General features: G+C 37.2%; 1 long non-coding RNA gene across 1 annotated transcript in view; it reads right to left on the minus strand.

The window, feature by feature from the left end:
* LOC131809766 (uncharacterized) overlaps positions 1–22131 on the minus strand; it is a 118988-nt gene extending 96857 nt beyond the window's left edge. Inside the window, exon 1 of the long non-coding RNA XR_009345287.1 lies at positions 21296–22131. This is a non-coding gene — a long non-coding RNA (uncharacterized LOC131809766). The remainder of the gene's footprint in view (positions 1–21295) is intronic.
* Between the last annotated feature and the right edge of the window lie 2700 nt (positions 22132–24831).

Below are 24831 nucleotides of genomic sequence, written 5' to 3' on the forward strand. Positions count from 1 at the left end.
AAGGTTTTGGCATGTTACATAGAAAAGGGATTCCATGCCAATGAGTATCAGAATCCATGCATACTTCATCTTATTCTTATAGACTTAAAATGTTCATTAACATATTAAGAGGTCCTAAAGTTAGGTACTAAAGTTAGGAAACCAATACAATTCTATATAATCCAGCATTGTCTCAATTTTACCATGTAAGAGTGTTTTGAGTTGAATGAACAGAATGAATAAAAATCAGCCCCAGATTTGAAAGAAACTATAAAAGCAGGAAAGAAATGAGAATCACAATTTACACTTTATAATGTGTCACATGACCTCCCTCTTACCTCTAAAGACATAATTCCATATTCATGCCATAATACGAGTCATAACTATAGTAAAGGTAAGCAGGGACCAAAGCAGTGAAAAGATGAGAGAATGGTTCATTTTGGTATTTACCGGGAGATTGAGTTATTTCTTTTAGAAGCAGCTCTGTCTTCCAACAGGAATCTAAGTGCATTTTGACAGGAGGTTGCTGAATGGTTCATGTTGTTTACGATACAGTGTTTCAGTTACTTAATTATACACTGAAGTACCTAGAAATGAAATATCTCTTTTATGTACAACACACCTAATAGAGCATTGTCTAGGATGAAACTACACAGCTCTCTTTGTATTCAGGCACGTCGTTCAGTGGCTTATATATTAATAGGCTGTGTACTTGATGTTGACAATAACTATGTGCCTTCAGCAAAAACTAAACCGGTCTAGTGGCCCTCTCTTGGTACACATTCTGCTTCCCTACATTCACGCCATTGTGCCAGCGATTCCTGGTATGTGAATGCCTGAATGCCTGATTCCTATCTCTTCTATGAAGTCATCTCTGACAGTAGTAACAATAACAGTTAATATTTAGTAGGCACTTAACATGTGTCATGGTCTAAGTGCTTAGCACACATAATTTATTTTGATCTCCATATACCTTAAAGCCCCATGGGGTCAGTTTAATAATTATCCCCATTTTATAGGAGTTCTAGGCGACATGTTCTGATCATTTCCCAAGAACCATTTTGGAAATTTTCCATTAATGCGTGGCCCTATAGAGAGAACAGGAACTGCCGCCCCCCCTTGACCACTTTGACACAGCACTAGTTATAGGTGTTTTGTGTCAGATTCAAACATAAAAGGTTATAGAGAATGTCTGAACTAAGGCTGGCTATTGAGGAACATGGTAGGTTGCTGAAATTGAGTAAACACGAGCTTACTGGGGCACACAGACCTTGAAAATCATCATCACCTAATTACTCTCTAAGCTGTCCAGTCTGGATCAGATGCCATATATATATATATATATATACAGTCTGTTACATCAAAAGAAAGATGCAGGAATCCATTCACTGAAACTGATATTGTGCCTTTAAAAAGTATTTGATTTCAGCATTTAAAATACTGTGCTCCACTGGTTTAATTTTTATAAATGTTCCCTCTCTTATAGATCTTCTCAATAGCCACATCAGAGGAAAGTGAAGCAAGAATAAGCTCCTCATTCAGGCACTCAGTACACTCCTGCTTGATTGGAATGGATATTGTACATAATATGTCCCTACAGATGTTTCCTCCAGTGGGGCACATTGAATTTCATTTAAATGCCAAGGCACAAAATCTAAAACAATGTGACTTTAACAAAAAATCTGATGAGGAATTTGATGAGAAAATGGCAAGAATTCCTGTGGCATTTGGGTAACAATTTCAAGCCTTCATTTTAATAGAATAAACAGGATCATATTTCATTCAAATCTGGCAATGAGATGAGCTTTGGGTATTACATTGATATAAACCAATAAAGAATTTGCAAATTTGAAGCACTAATTAACAGACACAATATTAAATGAAAAAAGTTTGCTCCAGGGGCAAATATATTTTGAAGACTTTAAACTTTTATTAAAAGACATTTTTTGAATCACTTCTTTCGTAGTTTACTCTTTTGCTGATTTTCACAAAATGTGGGAATACTGTGGTATTTTCAAACTGATACCTTCAACACAGTATCTGATATCCTTTTTTACCTTTTTGAGGCAATACATCAATGTCATAGTGTTTTGAAATGTACAGAAAAATAAGCCAAAGCATGAGACTAAGTATCACACAATAATCAGAGCAGGTTTCATTTAAGATACTTCATCAGTGGTTAAAGTCCAACAACCACAGTTTGGTATTCAAGCTGACCCTAATAGATACATCCTATAACAATTATCAGAGGATCCATTCCTCAGATATAGCAAATGAAGCCAACTATTGCCAAGGGGAAGGGTAGGTATGCAGAAAGGCAATGATAATGGCAGAAGGATATGGTTCCACCATCTTGGATTAGAACAGACTTGAGATTTTATTCATATAATCATATAACTCAATTCCACCACTACTATGTCAAGGGCATCCACTCAAACACCATGTGAATGCCTTTGTGACTTCTTGACCCCACAGATGTCTCTGGGATGCTCATTTGAATCCTAGTTCACCTAGATAAAAATGTGAAAGAAAGTAGAAGGATAGGTGTGAGAAAATACAGTGGACTGAGGTCTTGCAGGCATATAACACTTCTTAAATAAATGATCTGTTAATTTTCAACTCCATGCAAAAATTTTTTCATAACAGTTCTAAAGGAAGAACTCTCTGAAGCCTGCAGCACACAAATGCACTACAGAAAGAATGTTCTTCACCTAATTGCAAGGTTGCAGTTACTTTCTTGAGACTACAATATCTAAGACATATGTATCTAAAGATTCATACTTCAGAAAATAGGTATGTCAGCCAGAATGTTGAATAATCAAATATGTAAAAATTACTTTCATATAAACTATTGTGGGCTGGCTCTGTGTGTGTGTGTGTGTGTGCGCATGCACACACGCATATGCACACATATGGAATTGCCTATCTTTGAATGTGTCTATTTGTAAACAAGTAGTTATTTTGTCCTAAGCATGTATTCAGCACAAGTCAGATGGTGTTAATACTACCTGATCCAACAATTTTGCAATCTGTGCCCCACTTACAGGTTTTCACAGAGAATTAATTTGTTTGCACTATGACTAACCACCACATTCTCTAGAAAGAAAAGGGGGATTAAGTATGGTATAAGGAGACTTATATACACCTTAACCTCATATAAGAAAGGTATTACCACATCTATACACAAATGGGAAAAGTAAGACCCAGAAAGGTGAAGCACCTGTCTAAAATCACACAACTGACAAATAAAAGAGCAAGGACCAAATAAATTTGGCTCCAGAAGCCAGGCTTCTTCTCACTCTACCAGAACATCATAAAAATTACTTAAAAAGTGAAAGATTGAATCAAATTAGTTAAGCCATCAAATAACTAATTTAACTCATTTTAATTCATTCATCACTCAAAAAATTACATCTGACCTAGTGCCAAGAATATCTGTTTCATGAAAACTGTGAACCAGATTCTATTAAAGAAAACTTGGGAACAAATGTATGCTCAACACCCTGCTCCTTTGGTGTGTCATGTTTTCAATTAGAACCTTATCCCTAAGTCCACTTTACCTCACTCTTTTTTTTCTATTTCTCCAATTTGTCATATTTTACATACTCTTGTTCACAACAAGCAGTGCCTTCTGAAAGAAAGCATACTACAAAATTTTCTTCTAGTGCGTTAATTAGAACTTACTAGGTCAACCAGTGTTCTGAGAACCATTCCCCACTCCTAGTTTTTGAGATAAGGGATATTTCACGGACACGTATATACTCTCCTTAACACAAATAAGTGATATTGTAGTACAGGATCTATTGACTATGTATCATAGTACTTCCATACTGTCAATTTTACATCAGAGATTTAAGTTATGGAATATCAAGAGTAAGTGTAAACATCACTCAAAGACTTTATCTCCCCTACTGGGAAAGGAGTTAGTGCATTTGCAGTTACATAGGAATTGCAGTCTTGTTATTGTGCTTATTTGGAGATTAAGTATAGTTTAAGGGTATGTGTGTGAACACCAAGTTAACACAGGGTGGTTTTGTGATGGTTAATTTATGTGTCAATTTGACTGGATTATGGGTTGTCAAGGTATTTGGTTAAACATAATTTCTGGATGTCTGTCACAATGTTTCTGACTAAGATTAACATTTGAATCAGAAGACTAAGTACAAGAGGTTGCTCTTCCTACTGTGGGGTGGACCTCCTTTATCTGTTGGAGACCTCAATAGACTAATAAAGCCTGAGTAAGAGAATTCTTGCTCTCTGCTTGTCTTCACAATAGGACATCAGTCTTCTGCCTTTGGTTTTATATTTGGACTAGAACTTATACCATAGGCTCTCCTGCTCTTGGACTTTCACCTCAGACTGGAACTTTATCATCAACTCTCTTGAGTCTCCAGCTTACTAACTGCACATCTTGGACTTCTCAGCCTCTAAAATCAGGTTAGCTAATCCCTTATGGTAAATCTCTCTCTTTATAATTTATACATATATATTCATATATAAATATATAGATGTTGGGGCTTAGGGGATGTAATGAATGCACTTTTCATGTGAGAAGGATGAATTTCAGGGAGCCAGGAATGGAATATTATGAACTGAAATGTATGTTGAAGTTCTAACCCTAATGTGGTGATATCTGAAGATAGGACCTCTGGGAGGGAAATAGGGTTAGACTTATTAGATTAAAGGGTGGGACCTTCATAATAGTATAAAGAAAAGATACCAGAGAGCTTGCTTGCTCATTCCCTACATGAATGCACTTAGGAAAAGTCACACGGGAACACAGCAAGAAGGTGGCCATCTGAAAGCCACAGAAAGAGCCCTCAACAAACCCAACCATGATGGCACCCTGATCTCAAGTATCTGCCTTCAGAACTGTAAGAAAATTAATATCTGTTGTTTAAGTCACCCAGTCTGTGGTATTTTTTAATGGCAGTCCAAAAAGACCAAGATACATATTTTTAAAGGCCAGATTGGAATTCTATCAGTTCCTGAGTATGTCTTTTCCAATCATATATAACAAAACTAGGGAAATAACCACAGGATGGATTTGTGTCTTAGTCCCTTCAAGCTCCTACAGTAATAATACCATAAGCTTGGTGGCTTATAAACAACAAAAGTATATTTCTCACAGTTCTAAGGTCTGGGGAGTCCAAGACCAAGATGCCAACAGATTGGATGTCTGCCAAAAGCCCACTTTCATGTTTATAGATGGCAACTTCTTGATAATGTCTTCTCTTGGTAGAAGGAGCTTGGGAGCTCAGCAGGGGCCCACTTTTAAAAGGGAACTAATCCCATTTATGAGGGGACCACCCTTATATACTAAGCACCCACCCCCCACCGAAGGCCTCACCTACTAATACCATCACACTAGGCATTAGGTTCCAACATATGAATTTGGGCAGGGAGAAAGTACACAAACATTCAGCCCATAGCAGTTTGGGAGCCCACTGAACCCACTGTGAGATGGGCCTGGGCTAAAATTCCATTCTTCATTTACTTCCTTAAGCTTCAGTTCTGACTGGTAGACCAGTGACATTTTTCCACCTTCTGGAATTAATATCAGTTCAGAGCAGCCCCCAAAAGTGTGACTTTTTTTTTTTTTTTCTTTTTTCAATGCACACAACCCTAGTAAAAGGACATGGGATCCTTTAGGAAGACTGGAAGAAAGATTAACAATATCAATTTACGCAATAGAGCAGGGCCCTTCATCAAGGAGTCCTGGCCTCCACTTCATTCATGGGATTCTGGGTCTATAAACTGGCTCAAGCCTGAGAATTGATAGAGGGTTCCTGCTTTGATGATTCGGTTAGATTGCTATTCACTTGACCTAGAACTCTCTCATTTAACAGATCAAGTAAGAGTTTAGTAGCCTGTCCTATTTCACTGCTAGGGATACCATGATGAACTAGACAATACCACAGGTCTGTTCAAGTCAAGACTATTCTGAATACTGCTTTGATTCTATTGGCCATTATGGTAACCACACCCATATTGTCTTTAACAATTAAGAGCTACGACATGGCCCCTGTCACCCTAGAATTCAGTTATCCTCACTGCATTTAGTTGTCCAATTCAGCAATAGCAATTCCCGCTGTAATTTCTGAACTACAAAGGAGAATGACGATAAACTCTTCAGGATGTTAGGGGTTCCCTTCACAAGTTCTCCACAGTGGTGGTGAAAGGTGTGCCCTCTGGATTCTTTTAGGGTAGATGAGCAGGCCCTACATGATAAATCCACTCTACCCTTCCAGGGTTGTGTGGCTCAGTGTGTATGAGTGTGCAGCCCAGAGTGCGGGGGGGAGGCGAAGGACAGTATTCAAAATTTAAATATAAAACAGAACTCTCAGAGTTTTTTTATTACAAAGTGCTTATTCCTTGCAGTACTAATTCTACCAAACCACAATTTTAGAAGCAAAGATTTGACTCTTCCTTTTAGTTGAATATAGTTTTTCCAAGGTTGGGACAACTCAGTACCCTTCACAAAGATAGTGTGAATTTTCCCTATCTTCCAAAGATAGTGACATCGCTTTTTTCTATTTCCAAGCAAGAGGTAAGTGCCTACAAATATAAATGAGCCACAGCTTGCAGATGAAGGGCCTGATTGTCTTTTAAGACACTGGCATGAATCAAAGCCAAAGGGGAGGAAAGTACTGCCCATCCAGCATTGATACTATCAACAAAACTTAAAGAAAATTGAATTCTGTATTTAAAATGTCATTAACTGTGAAAATAACTGGCATGCTAAAGAACAAAAAACAAATTAAAAAATTTTAGTCCAATATCTATTCTAATAGTTTAGCTTTACCAGTATACAGGGCAATACAGAGCTGTTTTTTTAATTAAACTTGCATACCTTCAAATTAAAAAATCATCGGGGAAAATGATTTGCATATTACACAGTTTAAGTGCTAAGACTGTGATGGGTTTGCCTCCTAGGCTGGTGCATTTGAGATATAAACTTTTAAAATTTATTTTAGTGAATACTGTTTATATCTGCATTCTGATCATGTATAAGGCAATTTTTCTTAGAAAATTTTGGAAACATTTGGTTTTACATAATAAAAAAAAAGTGAACCAACAGTTTATTTTCCGCTCCTTCATCTATGGGTAAGATCATGAATATGGGTATCAATGAGTTACTTTATATCATTCAAGGACAGATATGGAAAGTTTGAATTTTAAGTATTAAACATTGTTCTTCAATTTCAACTGGTATCTACGATCTCATATACAATCTCATTTTAATGATCTATTTATGTTTCTGTTTGTCCTACTAGACTATTAGCTTTTTGAAGACCGTGATTCTGTCTTACTCAACTTTTCATATCCAGCGGCTAGTGCCATCCCTGGCATGAATCTCTATGGGCAGGATATTTTCAGCCCAAGACCTCCATATGAAGGTTTTTCTTTAGTTCTTACAATTGAATGGAATGTAGCATTGCAGTAAAATTCAGATGAAAAAAAGCTACAACGCCATCCAGCTAGCAGGCTAGCTGCTCCCTTGTCTGCAACCTCTAGTAGCATTACAAAAATAATACTTTGTAGTAATTGAGTCCTAGGAAATCTCCATTTCCAATCTGTATAGAGCCCTATGCAGCAGTCCAGGAGCAGAAATTCTGGGAATCCTGCTAATACCTCTAAGACCCAAGCTCTCAACCTTATCCCCATCTTCTTACTTTTTTTAAAACCCCTGGTACATAAAATTTAATTATCATGCCCTCCAGTTTATGACACATGGCTATTATCTGTCAGTACAAAAAATTTTAAAAACCCACCCATTTTATTTTTGTTATAATATATTAGATATATATTTCCTTAGACGTACAAGTTTCCTTGAAAAGTAGCATGTGGCTTAGTTTATTTACACTTAGAATATAATTTTCTTATATAGGCAGTATTTAGTTACTAAACACACCAATAATCACAAACCATTTCCTATGTGTTCACTAAACATTATGCTTTTGGTTTCTGTTCATTTTTCAGGTAACTGAGTGAATATAACCCATTACTTGTGACTTCCGTGTTCCATCATATGAATACACCATAATTTGCTGAGCCACCCTTTTAATACCTCCTAATCCTCGCTACTACAAATAATCCTGCAGTGGACATACATTCCCACTTGTGGACTTATCTGCCTGCTTCATTTCTTTGAGTAGTGTCAGATCTCCCTCTAGGATGGCCATACCAGCTTATACCCCTATCAGCACTTCTTATAAGTTCTCGCTTCTCCATATCCTTGCCAACACTTGATACTACACATTTTTTTAAACCTTGCCAATTTAATGGATATAAAAAATTTATCGCATATAAATAATGGCTGGTGCCTTATTTTCCAGGTAGTTGTTGCTCTAAAGAGATGTTACTGGTTTTTGTTGCAATGAGAGCTGGCATTCTTATCTTGCTCTCACCCTCAAAAGGAAAACATCTAATATCTGCAAGAAGCATGATCCTTGCTGCATTTTTTCAGTGGATAGACTTTCTAAATTTAAGAATACTTATTATTTTTCAAAAAAGTTTCTTCAATAAGTATTAAGAACTTAATGTATAATTGTCACTGTTCTAGGACCTACAGATACAATAGTGAACAAAACTGACAAAAATCCTTGCTTGTACTCAAAGATCTTGTGGCAGGAAAACCAGAAAATAAACAAGATAAGTAAATTAGATGGGAATACGTACCAGACCAAGATGCTAAATTAGCACAACTTCTAGATCTCTCCCCTTAGACTGATCCCACTAAAAATATCAAGATACTGAGAAAAAATCTGAGAAAGCCCATGGAGCATTGCTGTCAGCGATGGAAAAAAGTGAACAGATTCACAAAATATTTTGGTAAATATTGGTGACTGTGTGTGTACGATGAGTTTCCAAAAGAAAAAGTGGCAACCATTGTGGTGACAGTGACTAACTTCTTAAAAGTAAAAAAAAAACTCATGTGAAAACAGGACAATAGCCATACCACACACATGACATCTTCGACCTTATTCCAATCAGAGATGAAACATACAAACTGTATTAAAATTGGTATTAACAGGGGTGCCTGGGTGGGTCAGTGGGTTAAAGCCACTGTCTTCGGCTCAGGTCATGATCCCGGGGTCCTGGGATCAAGCCCCACATCGTGCTCTCTGCTCAGCAGGGAACCTGCTTCCCCCTCTCCCTCTGCCTGCCTCTCTGCCTACTTGTAATCTCTGTCTATCAAATAAATAAATAAAATCTTTAAAAAAAATTGGTATTAGTATCAATAGAATTAATGACAAATCTCACAATATGTTTCACATGTGTGAGGAAATACTCTTATGTGCATTTGGCATTACTGCCAGGCGTTCATAACTATTCTTTTTTCTTTTTTTTTTTTTTGTTCATAACTATTTCTTTTTTTTTTTAAGATTTTATTTATTTATTTGAGAGAGAGACAATGAGAGAGAGCATGAGAGGCAAGAAGGTCAGAGAGAGAAGAAGACTCCCCATGGAGCTGGGAGCCCGATGTGGGACTGGATCCTAGGACTCTGGGATTGTGACCTGAGCTGAAGGCAGCTGCTTATCCAACTGAGCCACCCAGGAGCCCTTGTTCAAAACTGTTTCAAAAATTCCTAGACTGAGATTTGTTTAAAGTACTTATTTATTTATTTATTTATTTATTTGACACAATTAAGAGGGAGAGAGAGAAAGCACAAGCAGGGGGATCAGCAGGCAGAGGGAGAGGAAGAAGCAGACTTCCAAGGAGCAGGGAGCCCGATGTGGGGCTCGATCCCAAGATGCTGGAATCATGACCTGGGCCAAAAGCAGATGCTTTTTTTTTTCTTTTTTGTATTTTCTTTTCTTTTTCTTTTTAAAAATTTTTTTATTAATTTTTAATTTTTTTATTAACATATAATGTATCATTAGTCCCAGGGGTACAGGTCTGTGAATCACCAGGTTTACACACTTCACAGCTTAACCAACTGAGCCACCCAGGCGTCCCTAGTCTAAGACTTTTTTTTAATAAAAAAAGAAAACTAGGTTTCATTTTTGTCAAAGAGGGTGATCCAAGCTACCAGTCTCAGGTGAGGGCCCCCACTGCTTGAAGGATGGCAAAGACCACAGCAATACCAACCACCAGAAACAGAAGCCCACGGACACTAGCCGACTGTATCTTTTATAGGTTCAGAGCTCCCAGGGAAGAACTCAACACACAAGACACCAGTCAGAAAAATGCTTTACTCACCAAAAGAGGAAGAGACACAACAAGATCAGTGACTGCACTGTAAGCCAGTTTCTCATGGCCAAGAGGTCTCTCCCAACAGCCTATGCAGGGCGATGACTGCACATATACTCCTCTCGGGCTGCAGAAGAGTAAAGAATAGGGTTGGCCAGGTGCCACATGACAGACACTTAATAAGCAATACAAGAAAGTCACTGCACATCCAAGACAGGGAAAGGTTTCTCCTAATAAGGAATAAGAATCTGGGGCCAAACAATGGCTCGGTACACGGCTTCCATATTAGGGAATAGTCCAGGCCCAGGGCACTGACAGGGCAATCCCTAGGTGTATAACAGGTCATATGATGACTGCTTCCCCAACCATTTTTATAGACAGCCACAATTTATTCTCTTTCCCATTCTTAAGTACTTTTTTACATGAGCATCAGAAGGGCTACTGATAGGAAATCACAAACACTATTAAGAAAAAGCTATCTGGGCACCTGGATGGCTCAGTGGGTTAAGCTTTTGCCTTCTTCTTCTCAGGTCATGATCTCAGGGTCCTGGGATCAAGTCCCTCATCAGGCTCTCTGCTTGCCAAGGAGCCTGCTTCTTCCTCTCTCTCTCTGACTGCCTCTCTGCCTCACTGATTTCTCTCTGTCAAATAAATAAATAAAATCTTAAAAAAAAAATAAAAAGCTATCCAAGTGTTGTATGACAAATTCAGATTTTCTCATTCATCCTTCTTCTCCTACATATGACAAGTTAATTAAGAAAAATTGCACCTGGATGGCTCAGTCAGTTAAGGGTCCACCGCTTGGTTTCAGCTCAGGTCATGATTTCATGGCTCAAGAGATCAATGCCCACCCACTCCCCACCCACACCCTGTCCAGGCCTTGTAGGGCTCCATGTTCAGCAGGGAGTCTGCTAGAGATTCCCTCCTTTTGCCCCTCCCCGCACTTGCACACTTATGCTCTCTCACTCAAATAAATAAGTAATTCTTTAAAAAAAAAAAGAAAATTGCTGATTTTGGAAATAGTAAAAAACAAGTTATACTGATTTGTAGTGTATCACAGAGAGTAAAGGTAGGAAATGCTCATAAAAACTTCATTGAAAAAAAAGTATCTGCAAAAAAAAATGTATTCAACCTCTCAAAAGCTGCAGGTGGGTTATGGAATTCTACCAGCTCAAGTAATTTCAGTCTCTGTTTGGAGATGAAATTGCTTAAATCTTACCACTATAGTGCTTATCATATTTGAATCAGAACAGCCTTGATAGATAACTGTTAAGAACCTCCTCTCAAACTTAAGAGTTTGTCGTCACTGGTCCCCAGAGGACTGTTCATTTTTATGAGTTTACATATGCCAATTATACCTTATTTAATGGTCTCTATCTATTTATTAGGACTATTGATGAAACTTGCATCAAACTGCAGATAGGCAAAAATATCTAATATGCTACCAGTGAGAGGATCCATGGAAATAGATTGCAAAGGTCAAAAGGAATTTAATGCAGGCTTCTTTTAAGCACTATAGTTGTTGAATGGAAAGCTGTCTATTCCTGAGAAAGAAGAAGAGGTGTAATTCCCAAGTATATAAAACTAAGATACTATGGTTTCTAAAAACATACTCAGAAAAACAGGACTCAGACTTCTAAAAGGCAAGATACACTACTCCTAAAATGTAAAGGCCACACTATGAGAATCTATAACCCAGTTCTGGACTATAATCTAGTGTTTATATTTTGGTAAACCATGCTATCACATTTGAGTTTTCAGTTGCCACATTTGTGGCTCCGTATGTTTCTCTCCTTCTAAAGTGCAAAGTTGTTTAGTGCAGGGAATCTAGTGTAATGGAAATAAGATGGGTTCCAAAGTTGGAAGACTTGAGGTTGAATTTCATATATGACACTTTTTGTGTACTGGAACTTGCAGGCCAAGTCTCTGAAGCTCGGTTTTCTCCTCTCTAGATGAGGATAGCCTTATAGCTACTCCCTAAGGTTTAAAATGAGAAAATGTCTGAGAAATAAATGTGTACATTCTAGAGCATTCTACAAATACTGATGACTACTATTGCATATCCTTGTGTCCCCCAGAGCAGCACAGTGCTGTGAAGATTCACAGCACCCATGACCTGCTTGTTGACTAGAATACACTCATTTAAAATAGTGAATTCATCTTATGCAATAAGAATTGGGAGGTTTCCTCTTCATGAGGCACATTCCAGGGGAAGAGAAAACTCCGATTGTTCCCCCAATTTAACTCCAACCCCTATGCTAACATCAATTGTTACTTCTCAGAAATCTTATTTCCTAAAACTCAAAAGGTCTTAGCCAACTGGGAAACCAAGTTTTGCAAATAAGGAAGACAGCAGAGGACCCCATAACATCCCCTTCCTGCCACTGTCTCAGTATTTTCCATTTTGTATATATCAGTTAATTTCTCACAAACCTTGGGTCCCCCTCTGAGAAATATTAAAACATTTTAAAAGTATATTCAGTTTTGTATTTAATGGTGCCATAGCCTTTCAAATTTCTATAACTGTTATAAAAACCCTAGAGTCCACCTGGATAAATCCGGTGCTCCATTAGTACTGTACTGACCACCATTAAAGACCACAGATCTAACAAATGAACAATGATTCCCAATAAATACTTTAGCTAAAGGAGGACATATTCTTCAGACGTATTTTCTACAGGCAGGTCTTGAGAGGTCTTGTGCCAGAGGTTTTTCAGAAGCTCACAAAGACAATAAAACTCTATTATATGATATTCTTCTCTTCTTGAACTCAAGGGGCTCCATGTCAAATCAGCAAACCATAATTAGGAGTAAAGAATATGGAGTCAACCAGTGAAATGTGAATATCTATAACCCATTAGTTATGTGACTGCGCACAGGTTGCTTCGCTTCTCTAAAAGCAACCACCTCTAGCCCTACTCCAAACCCACTGGCCCTTTAGAAAAAGGTACTCCTGGAGCACCTGGGTGGCTCAGTTGTTAAGCATCTGCCTTCAGCTCAGGCCATGATCCCGGTGGGATCGAGACTGGATCAGGCTCCCTGCTCGGGCAGGAAGCCTGCTTCTCCCTCTCCTACTCCCTTGCTTGTGTTGCCTCTTTCCTTGTGTCTCTCTCTCTCTGTCAAATAAATGAATAAAAATCCTGATTTAAAAAAAGGAAAAAGAAAAAACTACTCCTTTCATAAGGTACTTAACTGCCAGAAAACTGTCATATATATAATATATATATGCACATATACATGTGTGTGTATATATGTATGTGTGTATATATATATGTATATATGCATGTACATATATACAAATGTCATCAACCACCAAAGTGAATGATACTTCCTAGAGCTTATGTGGTGTACCACCTGCAAAGCCATGTATGGTGAGAATCCCTTCTTTGTAAGTAACTGAGATTTTATCTTGCCATTTAAAGCATTTAGAACAATTTCAATTCATATCTGCTATTATTATTATTATCAAATCATCATTATTTAGTAATGTGCAACCTATACACCTATGATACAAAAACCTGCATTAATACTGTCCTTCCCAGACAATAATATAACAACATTATAATCAAGTTCCACTGGACAAATGACTTGAACTTTCTAAACGAGAGATGCAAACAGAAGCATTAAAACCACTCTCTAAACACTTTGCAATGTTTTAGAGTCTGGTAAAATTTTTTGTCAATCCAAAATGTTTGCATTGCCACCATATAATTACCAATGCCACTCTAGTCTGCCTTTTCTCTGTCTTCTCATACTAACAGGAAACAAGACCGTAACTATAGCACAGTATGCTTATAGTTCAAATCTGGACATAGAGTCTCAGGAAAAGCAAGCACAAAATAAATAAATAAATAAATAAGGAGAAACAAAATATATTTAAATTATATTCAGTTCTCTAGTTGAACTGAAATAAAATTTCTACGGAAAGTTAAAATTTGCTTGTTTGTTCCCTTTGGTTTGTTTTGGATGGGTTACTTTTATTTGTTTTGGGGGCAGAGGAGGGCTGTTGAAGATTTGGAACAAGGGACAAGCACCTTTGATTTTTAAACAGACGGGGTTTACAAACTGATACGAATTTGCATATAGATATGTGAAAGAAATCTTTGAGCTCCAACCTCATGGCCATACCCTAGTCTAGAAGCAACTTTATTCACATTAAATGCAGGGGAAAAGAACGTGTTTATAAACGGAAAAGGAAATAGTTTATAATTGAGCAGAGCTAAATGCTCTAACAGACAATATGCAAGGAATAAAAATGAAAAACATTTCAGTCCTTCTTTTGCTTTCTTGGTCTAACACATCACTCCTTGATGAGCTAGTCTGACCACAGCTGGGCTTTACATTTCTGTAATTAGCACAGCAGAAGCCCAAGCAAGGGCACGGCTTTTCTTCTTCTATTGTTTGCACGTTGGGGGGCAGGATTCTAAATGTCAGATGCTTCTTCCTATTACAAAGTGGCCTACTAGCTCCTTAAAAACCAGTTTGAAAACCTTTCAAGAATCATTGAATTGGGCCCCATAGCCTACATTAGGTAGAGACTCTAGCAGCAGGGACCTCCAAAGGGCTTGTCAGCTTTCTCAGGAAAAAATAAGAACAAAAATAAATGAGCTTTTAGACTGCCTTGTGGAAAGCTCTGGTGTGAATTTAAAGGTACCAGACCCTGCCCCTTGATTTCATATTCATGTCATTCCATAGGAGGAGAGAGGCTTTCTTTTTAAGTCAGCAGATAAAGCCTGAGGAAAAGCCAAATCATGACTTCTGTATGTGAGTTTTATAATTCCAAGACGTTCATTTTCATACCTACTTACTGACAGCTAGGTCTCCTAAGTCAGTAAATAACCTAAGAAGAAAAAGTTTGGATTCTTGTTTTCCTGACAGTTATATAATATGTAGGTCCTGTAAAACACTAGGCACTGATTTTATATCACTAGAAAACTGCCGGCTATCCAGACACCTAAAAGTTTTATATAGTCCTAATTACTGCAGTGTAGGGTGGAAGGGAACTAAATCAACTATTCCATTTTTTGTGTGTGAGTCACCAACCCCTGGAAATAAAGCCGAGGATTAACGTAAATGGAAAAGAAAAACCCTACGTTGCTTCAGTTTTTTGAAAAGTCCATGTAACTTGGATATATACTCTCATCTTCTTTTTCTATTTTTCTAGGTTAGGTGAAACTCTACAGACCATGATGAAAACCAGAAAAGTCATCATTATTCTGAGATCCCTGCAGGCCAGCCTTGTCTAAGGACCTGTGGCCCATTACTGAGTAACACAGTATAAAATTCCACTGAGCAAACTGGGTACGCCACCACAAAACCAAAGACCAAGATCCCTGACTCATGACTCGAACGGCAACAATCAGGGTGACAGGGCAAAGGAGGACAGAGTATAGAATCATGTAGGACAATTTTCCACCTTGGTGGGTCATGTTGCCACCCCTACACTGAAGAGCCATTACATCAGACAAAATTTCCTAAACTCTTCTCTACTCTTCCTCTACCTGAGAGGGAAACATCATGATAGTCTTGAGGGAAAGGAGAAATCCTATTTAGAAGATAGGAATCGTTTTACTGATGAGCCACAATGTCTTTCTCACTTATCAATAATCTCCTCAAGCAGCCAAATGCTTTCCTGTGGGATAGTTTTTAATTTTTAGAGAATGAAATGAGGGAGACAACTTAAGGAGAGGAAAAAAGTCCCTAGACACCTTGTAGTTACTTGGATCCGCTCCACCCTTAACCTTAATCTTCTGCGGAAAAGTGCTCACCACTCCCCCGAATTTTCATAATTTCTCTTCAAACTAATACGTTATTTGGGCTACACTAGAAAAGATATTGTGGAGAGTCACAACACAACTCACGTATTTGGATCCATTCTGTGTCCCTTCCCTGAATATATGTGTTGTTACGTGTCCACCCACATGTACACGTGTGCGTGTGCATGCAAGCGTGTGTACGTGCCTGCTCAAGCATCAAGCCTCAACAGTACAGCTCAGTGCTATCCATCAGAACTTTCTGTGATGGTGGAAAAGGTCTATATCTGCCCTGCCCAATATGGTGGCCACTAGCCACCTGCAGCGAATGAGCACTTAAATGAAAGTTTTAATTTAAATTCTAAAATTAAGTTAATTTAAAATTTAATTTTTAAAATTAAAATGTGAAACTAATTTAAAGTTAAATAGCCACACGTGATAAATAATGGCTACTATATCAGACAGAGCAGGTAGTGAGGATCAAGGTCTTTATTAGATACAATAATAGCACATGTTGGCACAGATATATAAATGTTCTAGTTGTCCACAGATCAAACTCAAATACATAGAAGAGCAGATTGTATATACTATACATAATATGCACATACTAGCATACTAATGGATGAATCTTTAATCAGCTCATTTGTCAGGAACAAGCTATGTAGTCATTAAGGAATTCAGGATTCTAGCGACTTCCATGGCAGTTCTAAGGACTGTCATTCCATTTAGCTGAAATTGGTGAAAGCATGGAGGAAGCTATCTCAGAGTTTTTGATCAGTTGGGCCTCGAAACAGAGTAGTTCCACTTAATGTTTCATTGACCAGAAATCAGTCACATGTGCATCTATGAGCAACGACCAAAAATAAAGCTATATATTCAGAAAGAAGGGAAACAGATTTTGGTTACCAACTAACAGTTTATGCCACTACAAGTGGCATAAGAGTTTATGCCACTTTTCTTTCTTTCTACATAAAAGCATACTCTTCGCTAAAACCAGAGAAAACTGAAGTTTTATTTTTGAAGGGAATACCAAGCATCTTTCCATAAGAAGATACAATAATTAATATTTAAGGTTGAAATACACTTTTCAAGTCCTTGAAAGGGGTTAGTAGGGAAACATAAGCTTTATTTATAAAAGATACAGTAAATCATAGCTAAAACAGACAGACATTCATTACTATCTAGCCATTTGTGAGGTAAGTGTTGTGCATGTATATATATATATATATATATATATATACATGAACATGTGTATATGGGTATAACCATACTTTACATGTAAAAGGAATAAGATTTTTTTGACCCTATCCTCTCAAGGTGAAAATCATTTAATCAATTTTGTCCCCCTGGGGCCAATATCACAATGAGATAGGCAATCTGAGTCCAGAAGACTTAAGTTACTTATCCAAGGTCACAAAGCTAATTAGCTGACCAGCCAGAAATTATTCTTAGGTGTCCTGACCACCATCCAGTGCTATTTCCAATATACTATTGTAAATCCTCATCTTAGTGAGTATACATATTAGCATCCCATTTGTCCACAACATAAACCAAAGAGGAAAAAAATGAACAATGTTTTATAAGATATGGCATAGTAGCTAGCTGATTGGGGGTTTTGTTTGCTTGCTTAATGACTTGTTTATTTTTCTTTTAGGTTTTTTTTCCCCCCCCCCCGGTGTAGTAAATAACACAAGAGGAGGTATACCTAGAGTTTCAATAACCATCATCTGTAAAACTGTTGGGCAAAAGGAAATGAAAATCAAGTCAAAGTAAAACTCACCCAAGCAGCCCTCTAATGACCAAATGACTTTTCAGGTCACAGTGTGTCTCCCCTCTCTTTGCATCCCTCCATGACAAAGAATGGTCAGTGTCAAGAAGGATATTCTACACGTTGCCAAGTACAAATCCAAGACTTGTGAAAAAGTGTCTCAGTGTTGCCTGTACCAAGGGATGGCTGACTTTTCTAACACAAAAGCATTGCCATTATTCCTAACCAAGTACCAGCTAATGGGAAAAAAATAAAAAACAGTACCTTTCACAAGCACCTATCTAAAACATACTCTGTGTTCAGAGCAAAAAACAAGAGACAGATGTCTGTCACATTAGAAATACCTTTCAAAATCTATGAAAGTAATTTTTGGAGCTACTTTAAAATATCTTACATAGGAAAGATGATGGTTGTGCTATATACATTAGGATAATTTGACAAGAACAAAGTTGATGGTCCTGATGGTGCATCAGGTTGAAAATAATGACATTTTTATCAGGTTTTATTAGGGAATATTGTAACTATATTTCAGAGTGAGAAGAAATTGCAGATTTTCAGAATTATTTTAAAGTCATTTAAAGTACCTCCAGAAATAAGCATAATCCAACTTTTCCTTTTAGTAATTGCTTAATCTTCCATGGTAAAAAAAAAGTTATATTCTTTCCTTTTAGTAGGACAGGTAAAATTGTCACTTAGAACATCAAAGCTATTAAATCTGTTTTTTAAAAGAATCATCTCTTAGATTCCATAACACTAGCATTCTAGATACTTTCCTATTACCGTTTTAATGAAAGAAAAAAATCTAGCTAAAATTGCACTATCTGACCTTTGCATTAATAGTCTTGCCTCTTGCCCGTCAAGCTAATAAAGAGTTCAGGGAATCATAAGGCCTCATCTGGAAACGATAGAATTTCTGCCTTTGTCTTTCTTCCCTGGACACTAATGGCTTTTTGTCAGTCCTCCTCACTCAGTGTATGACACATGAAGGCTTTCCATTTTAGTTGTCCATTAACTTCAAGCATTATGACAAGAACAAAGCAACCCCCTAAAGAAACTAAACTCAAACACTCATATTAAATTTCACCAATTCCTCAGCTTATAAGGTGCTGTTTTCAATTGTCAATAACACTCGTAAGAGTAAGCGATATCCATTACTAATTAAAACAAGCTGTTTAAATAAACACAAAAGGTCACCAAGCCCGCAGATCAACACACTCGTGCTATTGTTTGGCTTCCTGGTCATTACCATCTGATGATTGTTTCTATCTTCTAGTCACCTATTTTTCTAAGTAACAAATGTAGAAAATAAGCACAGGGAAAGCAACAAGTCCACAGTTAGTGCCAGGAGGCGCAGAGCTCCAATGGGGCAGTGGGTATTGTTTCCTGAACGTCAGTAATGTGCATCATATCACTGCAAATGAAAGCAAAGAAATTTTCATTTATTTTTCCTGAGTTCGTAGGGATCAAAGGCATAAACTACAGGGAAATGCAGTTTTTATTAGGAAAAGTGACATCTGTAGTTTTCTATAAGATTTTTAAACAACCTTTTATCTAGATGGATGTGCTATTAAGGCACAAATAAAATGTAATACCTTGTCTGACATGCTGAACAATGGCTTATTTTAAAAGTTTTATTTTTGTGCAACTAAGTCCCCTATAAAATATTTTGAAACTATTTGCTCAATCTTTGCTTGAGCTCTGACATTTGAAACTGACTTTTCTTTTAGACTTGTATTCCCTAACAGTATATTAATTACATAGAGGATATAATCTCTGAATTAATATCAAACCAATTGAGTAAGCCGGTATAAGGAGTCAGATAGACTTTTTAAGCTTCTTAATATTAAGTTGTGTGATTCAGTTATTATAATCAATTCCAAGTTATCAACAGAAGTAGAAGGGAGAAATAATTTAAATTAACAAAACCCAGAGATAATTCCCAAGGTTCACTTTAGCCAATAGTATCAACATTGTCCTCCAAAGCTTTTATCCAAAATATTTATGCACAATTGTGTTACTAATTTACAGATTTTTAATTCATCTTATTTTTTTCTGACCTAAATTATAGCAGAGGTATTAATGAATCTTGAAGGAAGGAAGAGTACAAAATAATCTTTGTTGCTCATCTATTATATTCCTGTCTGAGTGATAAAACCTTCACATATATCATCTCATTTCATTCTGTGAGGACAGTAATATTACCCACAATTTGAAATTAAGATTACTAAATCTCAAAGAGTTTACATAAGGTATTCAAAATCATCCAACCAGCAAGGAGTAGAATCTATGTAAACACTCCAATTATATAATCAAGTCCAGCAACCCTAGGCGTTGACTCAACTCAATATGATCCCTTAGCTAACCAGAAGACATACTGAGTTTGAAAGTTTCAAAGGGTGTTTATTTGCAGGACATAATGGAGTTGCCTTATTCCATTCTAACCCTGTGATTACACATATTGTGACTTGGCTTCCAACTTTACAGCATTGTAGTTCTTTGGTGAATGGAAGCATTTCATCAGTTACCATACAGTGAAAACAATACAGCTGGATAGTAATGTTGACTTTGCCATTCAATACAAAAAAAAAAGAAAAGAAATTCAGATGTCTGTATCTAAAGAGCTGTAGCATTTAGACATTTGAAAATTGTGGTTCTTAGATTCTGAAATTCTGCAGAACTTGTAGCCATCACTTACACTCCACTTAACTGTATTCTGCAAAATTTAAAAGTAGGCACTTTTGGGACATACAGCACTGTGAAAAGCAATATCAAAAGCAGAATCTATGGGATAATGGATTAAAAGTTAAACCTGATACTTTTTCTACTCACCCAAGTAGTCTAGTTAAAAAGCTACTGTAACAAGTATAAACTAAGCCAAGATGAGTATGTTTTGCCAAAACTTCAGAACCCACTTATAAATCACCAAATTCAACATAAACCATTTTCAATGAGTAAAAGCATGAGAAAGTGTATATTAAATGTTTCTATACCTTAGGGGAAAGACTATGCTTCATAGATATTCAAAACAATAAAGAAATAGAATGTTTAACTTAAGGATAAATAAATCAAAATACTGGGTTAAACATCCTTTAATAACCTTGGTTTCTAAAGTATAATGAAAAGACATTTCCATTTTTAAAAAATTTCTTGAAACATCAAAAAAGAAACTGGAGATACTTTTGGTGACAAGAAAACAGTTATTCAACTTACTCCCTCCGTGCAGACTCTCCATTGTCCTTCATTTTTATTCTTCCCTCCCACTTTCCTAGGCATTAACATTCACCAGAACCTTATCAGGGAAAAAAAAAAAAATCAAAAAGCGGGATATTCAAACCCATCGATTCATGGTATATCTTAGCTACTCTGATAAAAGGCTTGGTGGAGAAAAGGGTTTATACTGCAAAGTGAAGTGCACCATGGATGACCTGCGAGACTGAATTTCTCCAGGCCATCGAGAGCTGACCCCAAAGTGAGTGTCTCATGGGGAAGTTCCCCTGTGAGGGTGGGAGGGAGCCTGCTTAGGAAGGCTACCGCAGAGTAGAAGAAGCGGTGGAGTGCAACATCTGAACTTTTAAGTTCGCTATGGCGGGGTCATACCTGGCTTAGAAGTGCTCAGATGGCGAAGAGGGACGGAATCTGAGGAGTGACCAGGTGCGCCGAGGATCCCGAAGGTCCAAGGAGGAAAGGGTGGCGCCAAGGTACTACGCAGTTCCCAGGCAGGGGAGCCGGGAAGCGGGCAGAGAGCAGCAGGTCTTGGTGCAGGCATAAACTGCGAACTGCAGCGGGGTAGAGGGCCTGCCTTCCAGGGACAGGGCAGCACGCGTGAGAGACCCTCCACTGGAGGAACAGTGCCGGTCCACGCCTTTGGCGACTCTAAAATTTGGAACTTTGAAACTGTGTCACTTGCCTGAGAAGAAAAGCCTCAAACTCTGGCAGGTTTCAAACCGAAACCGGGAAACAAACATGGTGATTGCTTGCTTTTCTGGGAGGGCTCCGTGAAGGATAGGGGGTCCCAACTTTCAGGTACAAGGCTAGAGAGCAGGGCGCAGCCATTTTCATCCCGCTCATCTGGGCTGAAAGCCTTCAGGGTGCAAAACAGCGCCACCTAGTGCGACCCCAACCCTACACCAAGCCCCGCCCCCTGGGCCCGGAGACTCATTTCCAGAGAAACAAGTCAGCCTGAGAATCCCTGCAGCAGGCCCCTCTCCCCTTGAAGACCAGTGCAAACAACTACCTCCCACCAAGTTTATTGATCATGGAGTGCTGCAAAGCTTCAGATCTAGGGGAAACAGGATCAGGCTTCCTTTTTACTTTTACTTTATTATTATTATCCTTATTACTTTTATTTTACTTTTCTCCTTTTTTTCTTTTATTTTTATTGCATTTTCATTTATTTTCTTATATTCTCCAATTCCTTTAAAAAAATTTTTATTATTTTTTTATTTTTTACATGTAGACTTTTCATATATTTTGTATGTCTTTGTCTACTTTCATTTTATTATTTTTTTTTTTTTAGTTTGGGATCTAAATTCCCAAAACATACCCAGAATCTAGGTTTTGTTTTTTAGTTTTCTTGTTTGGTGTTTTTGTTTTTCTTGTTTTTTGGGTTTTTTTTCTCTTTTGCTTTGTTTTTTGTTTTTGTTGTTCTTTTTTCTTTTCTTTTCTGGACAAAATGACAAGATGGAGAAATTCACCCTAAAAGAAAGAATATGAAGTTGAATTCATAGTCCAACATTTAATCAATACAGACATAAATAAGGCATCTGAACTAGAATTTAAAACAATGATTATAAGGATACTAGCTGGGCTTGGAAAAGCATAGAAGACACTAGAGAATCTCTTTCTACAGAGATAAAAGAACTAAAATCTTGTTATGCCAAAATTAAAGATGCTATAACAGATGTAAACACAAATGAAGACCATAAAAACAAAGATGGACAGAACAGAGAAGTGCATCAATGATACAGAAGATAAAATTATGGAAAATAAGGAAGCTGAAAAGAAGAGGGAAAGAAAAGTAATGAGCCACAAAGGTAGACTTAGAGAACTCAGCAACATAGTAAAACATAACATTTGTATCATAGGAATCCCAGAAGATGAAGACAGAGATAAAGGGGCAAAAGGTTTATTTGAACAAATTAGAGCTGAAAACTTTCCAAGTCTGAGGAAGGACGCAGACATCAAAATCAAGAAACACAGAAAACCCATTAAATTCAACAAAAGCTGGCCATCACCAAAGCATAGTATAGTCAAATTCCCAAAATACACAGACAAGGAAAGAATCCTGAAAACAGCAAGGGAAAATAGATCCTTAACCTACAAGTGAAGACAGATTGGGTTTGTAGCAGATCTGTCCACAGGGACCTGGCAGACCAGAAATAAGTAGAAGGAAATATTCAACATGCTGAATAGGAAAAATATGCACCCAAGAATTCTTTTTTTTTTTTTAAGATTTTATTTATTTATTTGACTGAGATCATAAGTAGGCAGAGAGGCGGGGGTGGGGTGGGGCCAGGAGCAGGGGAAGCAGGCTCCCCGCTGAGCAGAGAGCCTGATGCAGCACTCAATCCCAGGACTCTGGGATCATGACCTGAGCCAAAGGCAGAGATCTAACCCACTGAGCCACCCAGGCACCCCATGTACCCAAGAATTCTTTATCCAGCAAGGCTGTCATTCAAAATAGAGAGATAAAGAGTTTTCCAAAGAAAACAAAAAAACAAAAACTAAAGGAGTTCATGACTACTAAACCAGCCCTGCAAGAAATTTTAACAGGGACTCTTTGAGTGGAGAAAAAAACCAAAAGCATCAAAGACTAAAAAGGACCAGAGAACATCACCAGAAACACCAACTCTACAGGTAACATGATGGCACTAAATTCATCTCTCTCAATAATCACTCTGAATATAAATGGACTAAATATGAGAATCAAAAAACATAGACTATCAGCATGGATTTAAAAAAAATCAAACAAAAAAATATAAGATCGAGCTATATGCTGCCAACAAGATATTTATTTTAGACCTAAAGACACCTTCAGATCGAAAGTGAAGGATTGGAGAACAATCTGCCATGGCAATGGACATCAAAAGAAAGCCAGAGCAATCATATTAAGAGCAGATAAAGTAGATTTTAATACAAAGACTGTAACAAGAAATGAAGAAAGGCCAACATACAATACATCATTAGTTTTTGATGTAGGGTTCAACGATTCATTAGTTGTGTATAGCACCCAGTGCTCATCACAGCATGTGCCCTCCCCCATTACCGGATTACCCCACTCCCCCACATATATGTTGACTAATTGAACATAATAATAAAAAATAAATTCAAAAATTATTAAAAATTAAAATTTAAAAAAGAAATGAAGAAGGATATTATAACATAATGCTATAGTGGTCCATCCATCAAGAAGATCTAAAAATTGTAAATATTTATGCCCGCAACTTGGGAGCACCCAAATAGATAAATCAATTAATAACAAACATATAGAAACTTATCAATGATAATACAATAATAGTAGGGAACTTTAACAGCCCACTTATAACAATGGGCAGATCATCTAAGCAGAAAATTATTAAGAAAACAATGGTTTGAATGACACACTAGACTGGAGGGACTTAAGAGAGATATTCAGAACATTTCATCCTAAAGCATCAGAACATATGTTCTTCTCAAATGCTCATGGAACATTCTCCAGAATATACCACATACTAGGTCAACAATCAGGCTGCAACCAGTATAAAAAGACTAAGACTATACCATACATATTTTCAGACCACAACACTATGAAATTAGAAGTCAACCATAAGAAAAAGTTTAGAAAGACATCAAATACTGGAGATTAAACAACATCTTATGAAGAATCAATGGATTAGTCAAGAAATAAAAAAATAATATAAAAAACACATGGAAGTAAGCAAAAATGAAAGCACAACAGCCCAAAAACTTTGCAATGCAGCAAAAGCAGCCCTAAGAGGGAAATATATTGCATTACAGACCTACCTCAAGAAGAAAGAAAAGTCTCAAACATACAACCTAACCTTACACCTAAAGGAGCTAGAAAAGGAACAGCAAATAAAGCCTAAAGGCAACAGGAGAGAAACACTAAAGTTTAGAACAGAAATCAATTATAT

Source organism: Mustela lutreola, chromosome 10 (assembly GCF_030435805.1).
Source record: "Mustela lutreola isolate mMusLut2 chromosome 10, mMusLut2.pri, whole genome shotgun sequence".
NCBI classification, from domain to species: Eukaryota; Metazoa; Chordata; class Mammalia; order Carnivora; family Mustelidae; genus Mustela; species Mustela lutreola.